This window comes from Hippopotamus amphibius, chromosome 4, assembly GCF_030028045.1.
Source record: "Hippopotamus amphibius kiboko isolate mHipAmp2 chromosome 4, mHipAmp2.hap2, whole genome shotgun sequence".
NCBI classification, from domain to species: Eukaryota; Metazoa; Chordata; class Mammalia; order Artiodactyla; family Hippopotamidae; genus Hippopotamus; species Hippopotamus amphibius.
The window spans coordinates 68,448,959-68,456,205 of record NC_080189.1 but is presented as its reverse complement, the minus strand read 5'-3'; positions in this window follow the sequence as shown (position 1 = coordinate 68,456,205).

Here is a 7,247-nt window from a genome sequence, read left to right as displayed (position 1 = left end):
GAAAGTTACTAATGGATAGCAGCTTGCATTTTCAACAGAAAATTTGTAAAGAGGCTGGTTTAGATCTTCAGATGCCCAGTTAATTAAGTTTCATTCCAGACTTATTCCTAACCTGTAAAAAAGCAATCAAACAGAAGTCTTTGATTTACTTCATTAAAATAAAACGTGAAGTAGGTCTTTAGATAATTGCTAGGCAACAGCCGAGGCGACACCGATGACATGATACACATTCAAGTACTCTTTAGTGGGTGCAGGATTCCCCCAGTTTCTTATTACTACGATCATCTCCACTTGCTAAATGGTGCCTTCCTTGTGATTTCTAAGTGGTGGTTTTTTACGTAGATGGCTTTCTGCTTAGAAACAAGCTGCATTGTGTCCACTGGCAAAAAGTGAGGCTTAAAAAGTTTTTAAAAAACGACTTCTACTGGTTGCTCAAATTGCAGATAACCAACTTTTAAAAGGAGGTAAAAACAGGTCAGCAAGGGCCAGCCCATTCTTAAGCAAATGACCAAATGAATGTGAATGCAGGTAGAATACTGAAGGTCTTTTTGAGAAAGGAAACCAGAAATAATTTTAAAACATTGGGGTATTTCTAACCACGTCCTCTTTTACACTGACTAGATTTTTATAATAGAAGAAAGAAATGGGACTCTCTCAAGCAGAAAGAATGTCACAAAAATACTAGACTTAGCTACAGGATCATTGAAGAAAATACTGTATTACTATGATTTTCTCCAAGAAATATTAATGGAAAAACAGAGGTTATCTAAAACAGAACCCAGGATTTTAAGCTGAACACTTTCATATACTTCCGTAAATTCTGTAGGTTAAAGGGGTGTCAGAACTTATGAAACAACTATTGCGAAACGCGATAAATCTGAAATTCTCCATCATTAGAAAAGAGGAAACTAAAGATCAATCTTCTGCAATTATTTCAGTTTTCAGCTGTGTTAATCTTTCTCTAACCCAGCTAAACTTGATTATTTTATTAAAAACATATTCTGACTATAATTTGAATTACTTTGCCTACTTACCTTGGGGATCTCCAGATATATTTGTGTTATTATTGAAATACCCAACTTGTTAGAGGTAACCCATTCCACACACGCATAATTTCTCAGTGCAAAAACCTGTACATATGACTTTGTATATCACCAGGTCAGATATAATCCAGGGGATATATTTGTTATGATAGTGCATGTATGATGGCGGTTAATAGTAAAGAAAAAAAAGAGCAAGAGAAAAGGAAGCATCTAAATAAAGACTAAAAGAATATGTTTGGAGTAAGTTTGCAAGCAGTTCTCTGCTACTCTAGAGTAAATCATTACCTGACCCTCAAGAATTGAGCTAAAGAGAAGAAAAACCAGGCTGAGAGCCTGATTGGAATTGATAAGAATTTAAATGGAAGAGGAGTTTGTCAGAATTTGTTTAAAGACACCTACCTAGGTAGGTGGCATTGAGTTTGGGGAATGCCTTTGTTTCACATTTTGGTTGTCCTGCTGGTAAACAAACCTCATTTTATATTCTGAGGAGAAGATTTTCAAAGCCATTTTTGAAATAAAATAATTATTTTAAAGTTTAAAACATTGGTAAGGTTTGCTGGAACAGTGTCTGAACTAGCCAAGTATCCTATGACTCATACTTTTCCTTGCACACTTGAAAGAAGGAAGAGTTGTGGCCAGACAAGCCAGACAAAAATCAGCTGGCCCCTCAATCTAATTCTGCCTACTAATCATGACTGTGATGTTGATATATAGACTTGAAATGACATTTTAAGATTATCCTTTCCTGGATGCTTCTCTTCCTGGCCGGCCTCAGGAACAGCACTGTACTTATGTATGCATGATACTCTTGCATTATTCTCTTAAGTGTTATACCTTTAGCTTAGGAGCACCTGCCTGGAGGAAGCTCTAGACAAGATATTGAAGAAGCCTTTTCCTATTGCCCCTTTCCTATCTATGGTATTTTCTTTCTCTTATAAAACACCAACTGAAAATATGACCTCAAGTAAGAATCCCATGCATGTGTTCACCCTTAGGTATTGACTGTAAAGTAGGTTCAATGCCTTGATAGCTCCTTGGGTTATTTGCATGTATGATTTTCTCACCACACAACACATGAGTAGTTCCTAGTTACTGTGAATGCACAAATATCAGGCCCTAGGTTAAGCACTTTGTTTTTTAATTGAAGTGTGGTTGATTTACGATATTAGTTTCAGGTGTACAACATAGTGGTTCAATATTTTTATGATTACATTCCATTTAAAGTTATAAAATATTGCCTAGAATCTCTGGGCTGTATATTACATCCTTGTATTTTATTTTTTTTAAACCTAGTAGTTTGTACCTTCCCCTATCTTGCCTTTCCTAAGGTTAAGCACTTTGAATATGTTTTCTCATTTATGGTATAAAAGCTACAAGAGGGAGATGACATTCGCTCCCATTTATAAGAAATTCAGTCCTAGAGGGAAGGAGCAAATTACCTAAAACAGCATATTTAGTAAATGGTGGGTTAGGATTAGTCCCCAAGTGTAACTAGCTCTAACTTTTAATCGCTTTGCCACTTTATTTTATTAAAATGGTACTCTACCATGGATCAAGTGGAATGAGCTTATTGTTTTGTGAATGGCCTGGGTTGAGAGTGCTTGAAAAATTATATCAGTCAGGAGTGAACTCCCAGCTCTGCTGATACCCAAGATTGGATCTACCTAAATTGGAACGTAAATTGACCCCAAACCCAAACTTGGCATACTTAACAATTCCAATTTCAGTGTTCTACTCTGGCTTCATGAACCATGGAAATGAAACTGGAGGCGTCTTTGATGGGAAGGAAGATGATGGAGTTAATGTGAGAGTAAAATAAGGAGATCACAAGGTGGGATGCTGGGACGAGAACTTGTCCAGATTCTGTGTTCTGAGGGACTCTATAAAACAACCTCTTCAGGCCATGTGTGGGGTGGAGATCTTTAAAGACACAAATGAAGCAGAGACTCAAAATATCTCAAATAGGTTCAATTATAAAAATTAGATTAGGCTTGTTTTCAGATAGTCTCCTTTGCGCACGTGTGTGTTTGTGTGTGTGTGTGTGTGTGTGTGTAAGAGTAAAAATGATGATTCAAACAAAGTAGGGAGAAGGGCCAGATGATGACTGAAGAGGTGAAACAGTGCTTGAAAATATCACTGGTTCTTGCATAATACTTTCTGAAAATTTGCCAGGAAATGAAAGGCCGTCTTTAACTCGTGAGAATAAAACCAAAATGGTTCATTTAGGTAAAATTTGAAGTGTTAAGGAGAATAACATGATTACTGTCATTTATTGTCTTATCACAGAAGACAAATACTAACAAGGAATAAAATGAGAATGTTATGGGCATAAAGCCAAACAATATTTTAAGATTGGTCTTTCTCAGCATGCTAAATTTAAACAGCTGAAATTCTTTTTTAAGTATTATCTGAGTCAACAATTGGAAATGAAGAATTTGCCTTTTAACAGGGAGTCTGTATTGCATTGAAACACAATGTCCTTGACTCAAGTTATTTCTTATTGGCAGTATGCCAGTCACTACGGCTCAAGGAGCACAAAGCTGTCATCTTCAAAATCAAAGTATAAATGTACATGCTCCATAAGGGAAGTTGATGCTACTGAGCTGTTGTCATAGATCTATATGGTGACGGAGCTTTGCAAATACATTCACACTGTCAGCCCTGATTCTCTTTTCTCTTGTCATTTGTGACACTGCAGGTTGAGATTAAGAACAGAATTAGTTTCAAGGGTTGATTTTTGAATGTGGTGCTTTGGCTTTCTTGTCCTTGTAGTTTAAAAATAATGACAGTAACTTTTATTGTGTGCTTACTACATGCCAGTCGCTTGTATAAGCATCTTGGGCATAAAATCCTGAAAACACTCTTATGGGATAATCCTATTATCATCATCATTTCCATTTTATAAAAGAGAAAACTGAGGCACAAGAGGGTTAAAGGACTTAGCACCCACAGTTAGAAATTAGAATCGAGCTGGGATGTGAACCAGTCTGGCTCTAGAGCCCATGCTTTTAACAAAAAGGTTGCAAGTCTACTTTTAACTACCACTGGCTTCTTATGATCCTCTATGGTACAAGATATTTGTCCACCTCTTTTGTCTCTATTTACGCCTATCTCTGTCTGTAACTTCTTTCTGGACACCAGATCCCTCTGTCCCCATCTGTTAGGTTTTACCTGATGATGCATCTGTATCCCTTAAGCTTCTGCTCTAGCATCATGACCTTCTTGAATTTTATTTGTATTCTACCACTGGCCCAGCTGTCCTTCTCTGTGGTTCCACTGAAATGTGTGCTTGACTTTAGAATTGAATATGCCAAAGAAGATTGAAATAATCTTATCTACACTGAAGAAGGAAATCAAGTCTTTCTTAATCTCTGGAACTTCAGTGATGAGCATGGGGTCTGATACATTACTGGAGTTCAGTAAATACTTCTTTTGTAAACTGAATTCAAAGCTCTAATTCAATTACCTGAAGAAATTGGTAGTTCTACTTTCACAGCCTTTACCCCCCAAAAGACTAGAGAATGGTCTTTCAAATGCGAGTTACGAAGTCTGAGCCACGTAGTATATTTTAATATGTTGAACTCATAATTAATATAAAAATACTCAAAAGATATTTACCACCCTCTCTGGTATTGCATATCTAGAATATAGGAGATAATGTTTTAGGATATGACAGATGGCATACTTATTTCGACATCACAATATTGAAATTTTTAATGATTCCTAATTTCTGGTACTAATGTATCTTTAAGGTGGAAAAACAAATATTAGGATAAATGGTTCATTAAAGAAGTTTTGCTCTGTGGGACCAGAAAGTTGTGAAACGGGGCTTTTTATGAATTGTTTCTTGAACTCTTATTTCTTTTGATGAAAAATCCCTAGAGTTTGATTCAGTCATAGCTGAAAAATATTGAGTCATATCTGTGAGCAGACATTAGAAACTTGACTTCCACTAGAGAAAAATGAAGAAATGGATAATGGTGGGAGAATCAATCCGCATTTCTCCTCCCCTAAAAGAAGCGTTTTCTGTTTATGGGATAATTTGGGTTTAACTTATTAATGATTTTGTAAATTTCTTTCAGTAAATATTTAAATATTATAACGATGTGAACTGGCGGGATGTCACATAAGGCTTTCCAAAATACAATATTTTTATTAAAAGTATCATCTTAGGTCAAATAATTCTATTTTGGTCTCTTTCTAATCCACATGAATTAATTATGAAATATGAAATTATAACCAGGCAAAGGACAGATGGGATGAGAAGTGTGGTAGCTATTTAAAATCTCTTTGAAATTCCATCAACAGACTAATCTCAGGATGAGGTTACCCCAGTGAGGTAGCTAGGCCTTCTTTTGTAACATAATTACAATTAGATTTAAAGAATCCCAGCTTATATCATGTTTTGATGATTCATGATGAAGGTGTGGAGAAATTGACTCCATGTATAATGTCTCAGTATGCAAAGATGCTCATGTGAATTTCATCATTCCCTTCTCAGACACTATGATATAGGGGTTAAAACTTATTTTTTTGTATTCAAATTGCCTGGCCTCAGATCTTCACTACTTGGATGACTTTGAGCAAGTTACTTAAATTCTATGCTTTAGATTTCTCTTTGAAAAGCAGGGATAAATGAAAATGATACCCACTTCATAGAATTACATGATTTAATCATGTAAAGGGCTGAGAACAGAAGGGATATAATAAATACGCAAAAGTATTAGCTATTTATTGTTTCCTATTAATTTGGGGTGTTGTCTCAGGTAAAGAATGAAATATCAATAGCAGAGAAAATATTCTAAATAAAATCTAAATCTAAAAGTAGTTTTTTTTTAGTTTTATATTAGTAAAAATATGATGTAAAATCTATTAAATATTACAGTAAACACCCTTTATATAGTCTTCTTTACTTATTAATTTGCCCAAAAGGATTTATTGAATTACAAAAAAAAATAACAGTTAACAAACATCAATTCGATAACACATGTAAACACCCTTAGGAGAGTGGCGGGCACACAATCAACCCTCAGAAATTTTAATTCCCCTCCTCTTAACTAAAACCACAGTAAGAGGTCTTTCATTTTCCTTCCTGTTCTTAAAGTATGGTCACAGCTATCATTCATTTGAAGTACAAAATGATCTTCTGTTTTCATCCGTATTGACTACTCTGCTATTTGTACCCAAGCAAACTGGGAAAATGTGACCTCTTCTGTGAGGAAACCTATTACTACCTAGATCAGCTCCTTTTGAATTATATGAACTGGAAAGGAGGAAGAGACAGAGGTGCTGTGGAAAAGCATTATAGGATCCTTGACCTGAAAACAGACTTCAAGCCCAAAAGATGAGTTTGTAGTGTATTCAGCAACTTGTTTTGCTGAGACAGAGGATATAAGAAATGGTCTTCCTGGACTTTTGAGCAAGGAATCCCTTTGCTGGTTCCTTAATGAAGAAAAGTAAGAGCTGGGGAATTCTCACTAGCCTGCCTCTCCTAGTGTATATTTTAGGGATTGTAAGCAGCACTCAGCCTCTTCTGGGAAATTTAAGGTTCAGTAGGCATAGTTATTAAAACCATCACCGGAAGAAACAGAACTGCTAATACCATGACACTGTGTTCTGTTTCATCCCTCGGTCATAGAAGGGCTAGTGTTATTGTCAAGCACCGTGCCAGGCTCAGGGGAGGAAGAGTGAAATAACAGACAGGTTCCTACAGTACTGAACTCACTTCAGTGAAAGAGAAACACGGAAGCAAACACACTAAACAAGGAAGCAAGGACATGGTTTATTGTTGTTGTTGTTGTTGTTGTTGTTGTAATAAGTGCTATGAAAGAAACAAAAAGTTGAAATAGAGAACAAAGATCCTGTTTACTGGAGGACAAACTGGTTTTACGACTCATAAGAACTACTCCCCCCCCCCCATGCTTTTATTCACTATAGAACAGGTTTCTGATGTTGACAGTGAATAGAAGGGGATTATACACCTGAAGTAATCCTTAAAACCAAGACAGGTGAACTCACGATGAATCAGAATTTCAGAATTATTGAGCAAAACATTTTCATTCAGTCAAAAACATGATTCCCACATTGCTTTTCCCTGTACCTTTATATTACAGGATTATTCCAGCTTGTGGCAGCTTTTAAAGATTAGAAAAATGCAAGTACTTAATGTTGCTTAGTAACTTCTCTTGCCTGTCATTTTGGGCT